This window comes from Equus quagga, chromosome 10 (assembly GCF_021613505.1).
Source record: "Equus quagga isolate Etosha38 chromosome 10, UCLA_HA_Equagga_1.0, whole genome shotgun sequence".
In the NCBI taxonomy this organism is placed as follows: Eukaryota; Metazoa; Chordata; class Mammalia; order Perissodactyla; family Equidae; genus Equus; species Equus quagga.
Window position 1 is genome coordinate 44,922,412 of NC_060276.1, and position 13,240 is coordinate 44,935,651.

Below are 13,240 nucleotides of genomic sequence, written 5' to 3' on the forward strand. Positions count from 1 at the left end.
GTTGGCATGATGGGCACACCTAAGCCAGGGAGCCACAATAACAAGAAGCTATCCTTTACCTTTGCCCACATGTCCCGCTAAAATCCTTTTAACATCCCGCTATCCTCTATGGTGGAAGAGAATCCAGAGATGAGGTACAATTGTATTTTACACACAGCTTTGCTGCTCTGTACCTATTCTGAATATTGTCATGTCTGCGTTGCAATTCTGATGGTAATAATTAAAACTGGGCCTTGGCAAAACTGTGAAGATATGAAAGTCGTACCTTTAGCAGCCCCCTTTTGAGGGCTTTCTTGTTTCCCTGTAAGTCTTAGTATCCTTTAAGTGCTTAGTATCCTCATAATTCTTGGTTGTCCAGGGTCCTCCACATGGGCATTCTCCATTCTCTGGAGCATCTCATAATCCCTGTCTCACTCACTCACCTTAAAATTTATCTGTACTGAGGACTAGTCTTTTACCACCTTTCAAAATGACTAGGTAGATAATCTGATCAGTTAATTCACGGGTCAAGTTAATGGATGATAACAACAAGGGTTCGATCATGGCTTCACCACTTCCCAACTGTGTGCTCTAGGGCGAGTTATTTAACTCTTTTTTTTGCCTCAGTTTTCTCATCTGTAAAATGGGGATAACAAGAGCACCTATTTTATAGGGCTGTTGTGAGAGCTAATACATCTAAAGTGGTTAACTACAGTGCCTGGCACATAGTGTGTACTCGATAAATGTTAGCTATCAATAATCATATTTAGGAGGGAGATGAGTGCTCGGTCAGAACTTCAGATCTTGTGGAAAATTCCTTGGGAGCGATTTTGGTGGCCTATATTTTAGCACATATTCTGCCTGCTTCATGAGGTGGGCCTTAGTGGTTCTCTCTGCACGGTGGTACAATACAGAAAGACCAATGAGAGAATGTGAGTCCTTCTACACAGTCGGAAGTAAAGCTCTTTAATAGGCAAGTATTCTCACCAAGGACGTCCCTGAGAACTAACTCACTCATTAATTTCCTAAAACCCTTGTGTCTTGTGAGAAGTTTTAAAAAAATGCCTTTGCCTTTTCTCCCCAGCTTCTCTCAAGTGATGACTGTTGTCCTTCATCGGCCAAGGCTACGCATTTTGACATACCTTATCAGACAAAATGGTGTTGCTGTGCTTGTCCTTATACATCTTAATGACTGGTATCAAAAATCCCAGGAAAAATGTATTATGGCACAATGTAATGTGCTGAAAGTCATTTTTCTTTTTCATAGGGATCATTTCAGTTATAGAAAGTGTGCTTTTTAAATATATTAAAAGAAATTCAGACAAGTTTTTAAATCCTGTTATCTCTGTAATGACTTAGTTTCTAGACAAAATTGGCATCCTTTTAAAAACTTGAATTTTTTTCTTCAGCTCCTTTCCTTTTTCATAAATGTAGCCTAGAAGATAAATCTGTTGTATGAAGCCCCAGACTGAAGGCAAAAAGAAACTACAGGAAGGAGGTCACATAGTTTCATATGATAAAGCCAAGATAAGAGAGACATCAAATCACTCACGTCTCTTTGCCACTGATGTTTGAACTTGCCAGTGTAGAAGGTAATAATGCACACTTCTATCTTTCTAATAACTTTCTATCTTCCTAATAACTGCCTGTTTAATGGAGCTTTAGTTGTCTGCTTATGCTGGTCCAATTCTATTCTTTTCTTTTTAAACTTTCCTAGTTTTTGCTTTCTGCGTTTTTTACAGTCAATTTTACACATTCATTATTTTCTTTTTTAAAAAATGTTTGATTGAATGTTGTTAGTTTTATGTTTCCTCCCCTCCCTTCCCAAACTCAGACACCAGCCCCTTTGAAGTTTCTTGAGTGACCACATATGGCCAGAGTGATTTCTGTCGAGAGCTTAAAAGCACCATGCGTAAATCATCCCCTATTTTCTTCCCACTCCCTTTCAATTCAAAGTGTATGCTCTCTCGGCAACTCAGAGTGATGCATTTCAACAGAGCACACTTTATAAAATGGCTGTTAGACCACTTAGATTTTATACGGAATCATGTCTTAAAAATTGGCCAACCCTAGGTACTTCAGAAGGAAGGTTATATAAAGCATGGTCCAAGTAATGTCATTGTAGTACGTCATGGAGTTAACTTCATGGTATTATTATCTTCAACTAAATGTTTCCATCCGTCCTGTTCCTCAGACCATTTTCAATTATAAACTGCAAGGTAAAATTGTAATTAAGTTCCATCAATAAGCGTTGATTAAGCACATCTCAGCTCTTTAAACATACTGCAAACATACTGGAATACTGAGAATATGCATTTTCTTCCTTGATTTCTCTTCCTGTTATTGCCTTTCCGTGTATCTTTGTGATTTATAATCTCTGAGTTATTGAGCTTCTGAATGTGGCTACTGAAATAACTACAATGTTCGGCTAAATTGAGAGAAAATCGAACTTTTTTCCAAATTGATTTTCTGAAACAAATGGCCAAGGGCAAAATTTGAAACTTAAGCAAAATCTCATGTATTTCTAAACAATTTATTCTTTGCAAGTACAGAATAACTAATCACTTTAAAACTAAGAAGTATAAAAATTAGTCACTGCATAATAGGTACAATTGATTCTCCTTATTTGAAGATTCCATATTTGCGAATTTGCCCCCCTCCTAAAATTTATTTGTAAATTGTGACACAAAATCAACACTCACTGTACATTTTCTGTCATTTTCAGACATGTGCACATTTTCTGTCATTTGTAGATGTGCACATTTTCTGTCATTTGTAGACGTGCGCAGTAGTGACAAATTTGAGTCACTGAGTGTAGGTTCCCAGTTGAAGTCAAACAAGGCACCACTTGGCCTTTTTGTTTGAGCTCTCATACTATAAACAAGTGTCCTTTTTGCTGTCTATTTGGTGCTACATTTTCTATGCTTTTTGTTGGTGATTTTGCTGTTTTAAATGGCCCTCAAGCATAGTGCTGAATTGCTGTTCAGTTTCCCTAAGCTCAAAAAGGCTGTGATGTGACTTGTAAAGAAAATGCATGTGTTAGAGCTGTTGGCTATGAGTCCAATGATAATGAATCAACAAAATAATATATTAAATAAGGTACATTTAAACAGAAGCACACATAAAGCAAGGTTATATGGTGATTGACTGATGGAAATGTGGTGACCAGAGGCCCACAGGAACCTAACCCCTACATTTCCCTTAGGAGCACTGGTTCAAAACTTTATAAAACATAACTACTGCAAATAATAAGAATCAATTGTATTTTAAACCCAGGTTTAGTTAGAACTTCCAAGAAATCAGCTATATAAATAAATTAATAAAGTATCTTTCTATGCCAAGATCTCTGGGTCATAGGCCCTTGGACTTTTCCATAAAAGGAGTACTGAAATTAGGTCGATTTATTTTGATGAAGATAATTCCTTGTTTTCAGACAATAAAGATGCCTGTGATTAGTAAATACATCTCTAACAATGCTTAAAGAGAACATTTGAAGATTCTTAGTTACTTCTTTTGTTCCATGGGTAATAGCTTTATGACATTGTCAGCTGATCCAAATACATCGATACATTGTCAGCTGATGTTCCTCTTTGAATTGCTCACCTTGATGTCCCTGTACTGCCCGAACCACATCTTGGTGTCTCAGCTAAGAATGCCTGTCTCAGTTCTACCTGGAAATCCACCACAGGTACTTGCTGCTGCTGAGATGGCTTTGGGTACAGCTGACACTCCTGGTCTCAGTGAGGCTGTCATACGTTGGACTTGGACTTCCATCTCTGGTGGTTCATAGTCATCTCAGGTGGAAGCAGTCCCTGGCCTGCTCCATCGAGCCAGCGGCTGCTCCTCAGATCAGAGCCTCAGGCATCTCCAGCGGCCGCTCAGCTCTCCTTAGTTATCTTATAAAGAGTAACACAGCAACAGTGAATATATGTGATTAGGTTACCAAAATAATTGTTGCCAAACCTTATAACCCCAAAGAGTGAAACAATTTTTTAAAAGTCAGGCAGCAAAGAGATCTTCCTCTTTGTCTATTTTCTGAAATGCGTATAAGCTACTGCGTGAGATAAATGAGGCCAAATGAAAACATAGCTAGATGTGATTTTGTTGTGGTGGTGTGTTTGGTTGTTGTTGGTCCTCCTTGGAAGCCAATTCTATTTCTTGGGGTAGGAAATGTCTTAGGTACAACTCATTGCTAAACAATAAAATGAATACTCTTTTGCTTTGAAACAATTTATTCTGACTAGCATCTCAATTCCTTCAGCACCAGATTTACAATCCATGCAAGTCTACGATTCCTTTGACAAGTGACTTGGGTTACAAGCAAACAAAGCAACTCCGTTGGCAGTTGAAGGGCAGTGACACACCCTGAGTGAGAAGGGCTGTGAAAAGAACAACCCGACTACTTCGATCCTTCTATAGGCAGAGCACCATCAGTGTTGATTAATGTGAGATTTATTGACAGGTTATGAACCAAGGAGCCAAGAGGGTAGCCAGCTGGTCACTGCCTAATGTTTAAATTGCGGCACCTAATGATTTTCCCTCTCCTCCGGCACATTTCCTGTATTCCCATTTTAAGTCACAGCTGTAATACACTTTCTACGAGAAACCTTCACCTACTCTTCAACCATCAGAAAAGCTGCTTATTTGGCACCAAATCTAGGTTTTTTTCCCTAAATTTTTCTTGGCTTTAATTCTTCCCATTATGCCTTTTAAATAATAGATGTAATTAGTGGTTCCATAAGGCTTAATATTTAAAGCACTTTGACAGTTGTTAAAAAGACAGTCTTTACCACATCCATGAAAGGTAGGCCAGCGCTGTTCTGTGATCTACCCCAGGCGCCTTCCTGTCAAAAATAAAAACTTTATAAACTCCTTTTAATGAAGGACCATATTTTGTATATCCTCCACAGACGAGGGTGTAAGTCCTGAGGACTTAATCCGTGTTGAACGGTTACTGGGACATGTGCTAAGGTGCAGCTGAGCATATGCTACTTCCAACAAGGCACTGGATCTTCTTTTATTAAGCTTGTGTGTAATACATAACACATCTCCATACACACCTGGGCAATCAAAAGAAAATTGATGACTATGAGTAAGGGAAGTAAAATATACTCCCTCCTGGATTCAAAGTGATCATCTAATTGAGGCAAATTACCTTATCCAGGATTTGCTTGTAATAGAAAATGTAGCTCCTAAAAGGCTTAATGATACTGAATTGGTACCCTTTTGAACTAAATTACTTCTTCAGAGAGCAAAATGGTCTTCCTGGAAAAGGTAATTTACCTTAAACATATGAGCACTTTACCTCAAAGAAAGACTACCAATTTACTCTGGGAACTCCATTCGTTAGTTGCCCTCCGCCCCCACACGCAAAGAATTGGCCATTAAAACTATTTGTCTACTGCTGTTTATGAACTTCAAAATAGAGCCGGTGTTTTCCTCCTTAAAGCGGCCATATTGGAATGTTAACTCTCTGAGGACAGGGATCCGCTCTCAGTGGGAGATTTAGAGTGTGGAAATTAAAATAGTATGCTTCTAGAAGGTTTGACATTTCATGAGAGGAAATTTCTTCATCGCTGTGCCTCTAGCAAGAAGGAGGTGAAAATGACAGATAATCCTTCATAGGTAAGGCCTATTCGTGGGAATGGCCCACTCCTGCTCATTTGAGTTCATTGTCTGACCCCTTAAAAAGCAGCAATAGTCCAGATTCAGATAATCCCCTGGGTTAGCCTTCTCTAAAACAGTTTTTATAAACGCTAATGAAGAGCCTCCCTTGATTTCACATATTTTGTATGGTAGACCAACGCTGTGCCCCAACCGCTGTTTTAGACATGATACGTTTTCTACAAACATTCTCAAATACTCTTAGGCTGTGGATTTACTATTTGGACATTATTTTTTTCTTGAACTTTAATGTGGCACTTCTGCATATTTTTAATGAGCCGTCCCCAAATCTTCTTGTTACTGTGGTTGTTTTCACTGTTGTTCTTCAGAAATGGAAGGGGCAAGGGCCAGAGAGAGGTAAATATCATCTATATTTATTTCTTCACAATTCAATATCTACAAGTATTCCATTCCCATCTGTGGTATTCATTCCAAATTTGTCCAGGTTAGGCCTTGCTTTTTGTCTCTCTACCATATCTCCAACCTGGCAAGTCTTTGTTCTTTGTAGCATTTGTAACTTAAAAAAAACTTAATTCGATATCAGCTATGAATATAGTTAACATCTCTCGATCATTAATAAGCACGTTAAACAAAAGGAGCCTTTTACCAGATGATGTAACACCTCCCTGAAATCTCTCCCCCTATATTGTTGATATCTGAGACTATTCTGACATCATCCTATATTTTCAAGCCACCTGATATTGTTCAAATGAACTTTATTTCCTCGGCACTAACAGATGATTCAATGGTAATCATTCCTTTGTCAGACCTTTACAACCTGGTGTTTACCACATTCTGGTTTCTTTGGGCTGCCGATGTCAAAGCTTCTCTCCTTTTCCACCTCCCAACACACTCAACAGAGACAGGCCTTCCTCATACCCCCACCCCCCCCCGACCCCACACACTTCACAATGAGCTTCAGTTCAGAGCGCCGCATTTAATTTATGACCAATGGGTTTCTGTTTGTTTCAGTGAGCCCATACATTATTAACTGTAATTTTTGCCATAGTTGAATGCATTTTTTTACTTTGAGGGCCACTATTTTGTAATTGTGTAACTATAGCCCACATTTACCCCCAAAAAGCAGAATTTACCTTTTTCTCCTTTTCGACCTTGTAAATTTTCAAGAAGGCCTGCTAGGTAACAAAACTTGATTTCATTGTACATCAGGCACATTTGCCTTCTCCACTGGATTGTATCTTTGAAATGGTCGGGCAATGCAAAAATCTACCACACACGTGTTTAATTCATTGACTGACCTTTTAAAATGTAGATTTCGTCATTAAACTAACAGTAATGCAAACCTTTAGATATACAGTACAACAATATGTAGACCTATAATAACTCTACACAGGGAGCCATGGTTTAAAAGCACAGTTTTGGTCTTAAATTGATTTTTCTCTCTCTTTTTGCTTCCAAGTTCCACTCTACTTTTTGTGTATCTCTCACTCCTGAGAGATGAGGCAAATTAACTCCTTATACTTAAAGAGAGCAGGAGACTAGGAGAAAGGAACTATTTTTCCAAAATCACTTTTATTGATTGTGGATCTGAGTCACTAAACTGACTTGCTGAGGTGGGAATTGTCACAGGTTGTTCCTAGAACCCCTCCTTCCCCCACCCACTGCACTGCCTACCCTCAGCACACACCCAGGCCCTGGACATTGGACAACTTTCCTATCCTGTGTTTTACAGAGACTAATTCTAGAACTGTGACCTTCTTGAGAGTTGGGACCAGGTGAATTAATCTCTGTATCCCTAAGGCCTAGCACAAGGCCTGAGACATGTGTGGGCTCGCTGAATAAACATCCGGACAGGGATCAGTTAAATAATTCATTGAACTTTAAATTTTTCTGATGCTCTCACACTTTCCTCCGATTTTAAAACTACAGTTAAGGGTGAATAGAGGGCAAAGCCCCACAATCACACTGGCCTCAATCCCCTCAACTTTTAATCGGTCAAAACAGAAAAAGACAAAATTCTCAGAATGTTAAGAGGCACCAGTCCTGTTAGTCCTATGTTTACTACAGCATTACTATCTAAATAGAATACGCCTGCATTAACATTTCCCTTAAATTATTTGTAAAATTCCAGACTTCCACTCAATGTACTATGGTCAATAAGTTACTGAAAAACATTCTGATAAACATACTGATAAACATACTGATAACCATACTGATAACCAATTGTTTATTGATACTGGCAGAAAAATAAAGATAAATAGACACACTAAAATTTATAATCATGCCTTCTTTTAGGGGCTCTCCATTTATCAGACAGCATCAATAAATATCGCTCTACAGGTACAACAATATCCAGGCCTCATCAGAAAAAGATTTTTAAAACATCCTCACATTGACAGGAAATGACAGACACACAAAAATGAAAACTAACTTTATTAGAAAAATAATTGCAGTGAATCTCTGTAATTGGATGGCTCTAAAAATCACCATAGTTTCAATTACTCAAGGATTGTGATGGAATTTCACCTCGTGAAAATGCAAGACGTTAAGCAAATTATTTATTTCTTTTAAATGGTGGGTAACACGAATAAAAGTATTACTATGTTATTTAAATCTAATTTAAAAACATAATTTACATGATGAAAATTGCTCAACTTCTTAATCAGAGTCACTCTGGTGGAACTGCTTTAATAAAAGTTTCTTTTTTATATATAATTTAGCTTTCCTATTAGAAAATGAATTCTTCTATCTCCAAATTACAAGTTGGCTCACACTTTTAACCTTTTCTCCCATCCTGAAGTTTGCCTGAGATGGAGCGAAGAGGGTGCCGCCTGATAACCCCATTGCCTTTAGTTTGCATTTGTGTCCCCCACAATCGTCAAACTTGTATTACGCTAGTCCCAGATTTAACACCATTACCACACAGTGAGAGAGGGCCGAAAGAAAGAGGCGGAACTGAGAGTGTTCCAGGCTGTTACCCTTCCCATGGCTTCCCATTCATCAGAAGGTACGCAGCTTCCCTCAGCTTCTTCCTACAAATGAAATTCCTTCCTCATCACCAAGGAGAAGTCAGGGCAACACGAACAAGATGTGCAGCCTCAGGGAAAAGAGAGGAGATATGCAAACTAAACAGTCTTCTTGTAGATATCATTGGATCACATCCATTGTTAATACCAACCCCTGACAGGATGAAATTGCATGGATTAGCAGAATCAAGAATTATAGTTCTCCAAATCATTTTAGGTCATAAGATCAAATGGTTGAAACGTACCTTAGAGACCATTTCATCCTACCATTTTATTTTGTCAACAAGGAAACCGAGACTCAAGGAAGACAAGTGACTTGACCAAAGTCACATTCCCTGTAAATGTCTCACCTCGAACTAGAACCCAGTTCTCTTAACTTCCGGCCCGGTACTTTTTCCACATTGCCAACCTGGTTACAATGAACAAAGCAGAGTATGTCAGCGCCATCATTTCAACAGCACATTCATCCTCACCCGCTCCGGCCCCTCAAAAATCTCATTTGCATATCCATTCTCTATTCAATATATATTTACATTTGAGTGTACTTTATAATATAAAAGATTTTTCCCTAAAACTTTTATCATTTTTTTCTATTAACTACTACCAGTCTAACTTTTGCCAGCTTCACAGCCCTCTGTTCCCACATGTCACAGTCACCTGATCCATACCAGGCTATACTGTTTGACTGCCCCACAGGACTGACAGAGCTTGTAACATTCAATGCCTAGTGTCAAAATTCATAGTGACCTGTCCAAGGATATTGTTAAAAGAAATGAAAGATGATGCAGCAATTCAGTTAATTAAAAATACACTTGTAATGAGTTTGAAGGAAAAGTAAGCATTTTCAGACATGAGGACAGTAAAATATAGATGCTACAGGACTATATGCAAAACTACTTAATCTTATAAATATGTCATTTTAATTCCAGCTAATGGATATGGACACTTTAAAAAATGTAAGGGAACTGGACGTTAATTGATAAACTCTGCCTCACCAAAGTAGGGCATCGCATATAGGATCCTAGGCACTGTCTCGATTTTACATATTGTGTTAATGAGTATATAAAAGGCCTATTTAGGTTTTCATTTAGATGTTTTATTTAGGATGGAAAATTAGATTATGTATGTAATAAACTGCCATTGAATTATAATTACACATAAATCATCAAGATATGAAGTTTTAAAAAGTCTTATCAGATAATGTAAGCAGAACAGTAACAATAAATAATACAACAATGAGAAATTGTAATTGCCTTGAATTGTATATTAAATATATCAAAACTAAATGACTATATAAAACTAAGATGCTTAAATTTCTCCCTTTTTCTCCTCTATCTCTCCCCTTTTGCCTACTCTCTATCTATAATATTCACTTTATAGGGTGTCTGCCAATCCCATGACCTCATTTCCTACAGCCCCCCAACAGGAGTGGGCCCCAGCTGCTATATGCATGCCATGTAACTGATACCACCTCTCCCTTGGAGCCTGAGGGGATTGGACGTGTGGAAACATTTAACCTAAGCTGGGCTTGTTTTTCTTCTGGACCTGCCCCTAAGCCGTAGCTGATCAGATGAGGGTGAACATTTTACCTCAAAGTGTGCCAACCAGATTCTTCTCCTAGGAATTTGGATTTATGACACAGAGAGGTGGGTCAGCCTCTGCTGTTTGTGTAAATCGAGAACATAGAAATTCAGAAGCTGCAAGGAGGCTATGTTTTTGTATTTGCTGTATTCGCTGACGCGATGAAAGCTGCTCTGGAGAGAGAGGGGTAAAAGAGAGCGAGAAGCTTGCCAGGTTCTTGACAGTTTTTCAGTCATTGTTTCCAGTTACCCGTGAGCTTTCTACCTCAGATTTCCTTAAGATAAAGATAAATTCCCCTTTTTCACTCAAGCTAGTTTTAGCGGACTTCTGTAACTTATAACCAAACGCACTATAACTGAGACCTATTTCCTCTTTTTCCTTTTCCTCCTCTCCTTTTCTTACAAACATGCAAACACACACATATACACCGATTTAAATTATAAGGCAAGAATGCTAGATCTCCATATACTGCGTGACTTTGAGCCCCTATCCTTTGCCACATGATACCTTTATTCTTTTCATCAGCAAGAATATTTCTTAGGGATCTATAAAAACAACAACAAAGGAGTGTTGGGGATCACCTGTCTCAAAAAGATTTCAACACATTGTCTTATTTCCCCTCTCCTCACTAGCTTCTCTCTTAATAAGGAATCACATCTCCTGATTTAGTCTTGCTGATATTTCTAATTATTCACAGAGCGTATCTATTTATTGAAATTAATAGCATCCAGTTCCAATGTGAAGATTGAATAGATACCTTGAAGCTGTGTCTTCTTAGTTAGCTATGAGCTGCAACGTCGCCATCCATCTTGATGTTAGCAACATGTAGACAAAACATCTTAGGGATGAACCATGTGTTTCACTTTTTATTCAGCTATATAATTACAAAGATCGGAAGTGCTATGCTGTGTTATAATTTGCATGGCACGTAGACATGGTGGGGTTGGTTGGTTGGTTTTTTACTATCTCAGCAATTGATTATTAAATGACCAGATCAATATATTGTGTAGTCATCAAAGGTAGCTGAAGTATAGGGTCAACTATGCTGTCATCTGTGAGTGCTGTTGTTGGCTTTTCCAATACTGTGGATTCAACTTTTGCTGTATTTCGTCATACACACTTTGAAGATATTAACAAAATATTATCTCAGAAGACAATTACCTTAAAATCGTGGAAAAATTAAAGCCTTTACCAAAAAAAGCTAAATAATATCAATTTTGATTTTAAAAAATATGGAGGTTCTAAAAGAGAGAGGTCAATCAATTCACGGGGACAAAAGGACTAAAAAACCTCAGTCAATATCACTATCTCTACTTCCATAGTCCATCTGGCAGCAAGGAGGTACTGAGCACCTGTGAGCAATCTACACATGTATATTGTAAGCTGCTATATATGGGACTCTGTGCTTGTTTACGTGAGAGATGCCAAACGTAAAAGATACAGTTAGAACTTGTCCAAAAGGAGTTTAGAATTGACTAAACTCTAGAAAGACATATTCAAATTAAGCCATGTGAGGAATATTTGCTAAGCGCCAAATTATTTGCAGAGATAATCAGTACAATATAAATCCTAAAAAGGGAAAAAATCATCATGGTCTCAAGTAAGCAGGAGCGACTTCTAAGTGAAGCGTGACTTAGGTCCGTCCATTCATTCAACGAATTATTATCGTGCCAAGCATTGTGTTCAACTGTAGAGTCACACCTGAAAAAATAGATAACATTGACAGAGAGGAAGATGAATAACGTTTCTAACAGAGGGAACAGCAGAAACAAAGGTACAAACAAGGGGAATATGCAGAGCATATTTTAGGGACATTGGTTAAAGTCACTGGCTTCTTATATGGGAATCGTGAAATATATTTTGAAAACTCGTGTAAAGCTAGAAATAAAGGATCTTGTAAAGCAGGCTAAGGACTTTGGACTTCACCTGTAAGGGAAGTGACAAGCCACTTGAATAGCAATAACAAGCAAAATTTAGAGCAAGAACGATGTATTATAGAGTTTTAGGGAAATAAATCTGGGGGTAAAGGGCTGATTTCAGGGTGTAGATGAAGTTGAGAATCAACACAGAGATTAATTTGGAGATCATTGCAGTAGTCTAAGTGTGAGATGATAGGGCTGGATTAGGAAGTTAGAAGGAGATAGAAACAGGAAGAAAAAAATTTGAGAGGCAAGGATTCTAGAGCTATGATTGGGTGTGAAGGAAAAGGAAGGAAGAGAAAATCAAAGGTTTCAGTGAGATTTGAGGCTTAGGTGGCTCAAAGAAACTGATGAGTCAAGAGAAGCTAGTTTTAAGGAAATTTGTGAGTTCAGTTTTAGGTACACTGAACTGGAGACAATATGGAGCCATCCAAATGGAATTATCAGCTGCATTAATAAACGATGGAGATGGTAAGGCTGAGAATATAAATTCTGAAATCATATACATAAAGTATCAGTTATTATAGAGTCCGATCCCCATGCTAGGAGACGTTGGGGGAAACAGAGACAGTAGACATAGCTCTCCCTTCTAGAGCTTTTATTCTCGGTAGCATGTTAAACGCTACCCTATGCTGTACAGTGCTATAAGAGGTTCAAGAAGAGAGAAATAAAGGTAGGCCAGAACTGAAGGCTTCTTGAATGAGGTGGCACTTGTGTCTGGACTAAAGAAAAGCCTGTAGAATTCATGAGGTTTCTCAGCATACCAGTGATGTTAACAATAACCATAATTATTTTATGATTTAATTTTGATAAATCAAATAATAATAACAATAAGGTCTCTTCCCAACCAAGAAAGTGAGTCTTTCTTCATAAGCCTAGACCCTGAAGATGGTGGAAAATGAAAAGAGAATGTGGCAATTAACTTAATGAAAATTAGGCACCAGTCTGAAGTGCTGGATAGCACTTTTTCTCTCCCTTTCTTTCTGGTTTCCATGACTCTGTTTCTGAGAAAGCTCTTAGGGCCTCTCTACAGAAAAACATTTAACTCTCTTAGCTTGTGATGTGGGATAAGAAAACAAAAACACTGAGTTGCTCTAAAGGATGAAATAA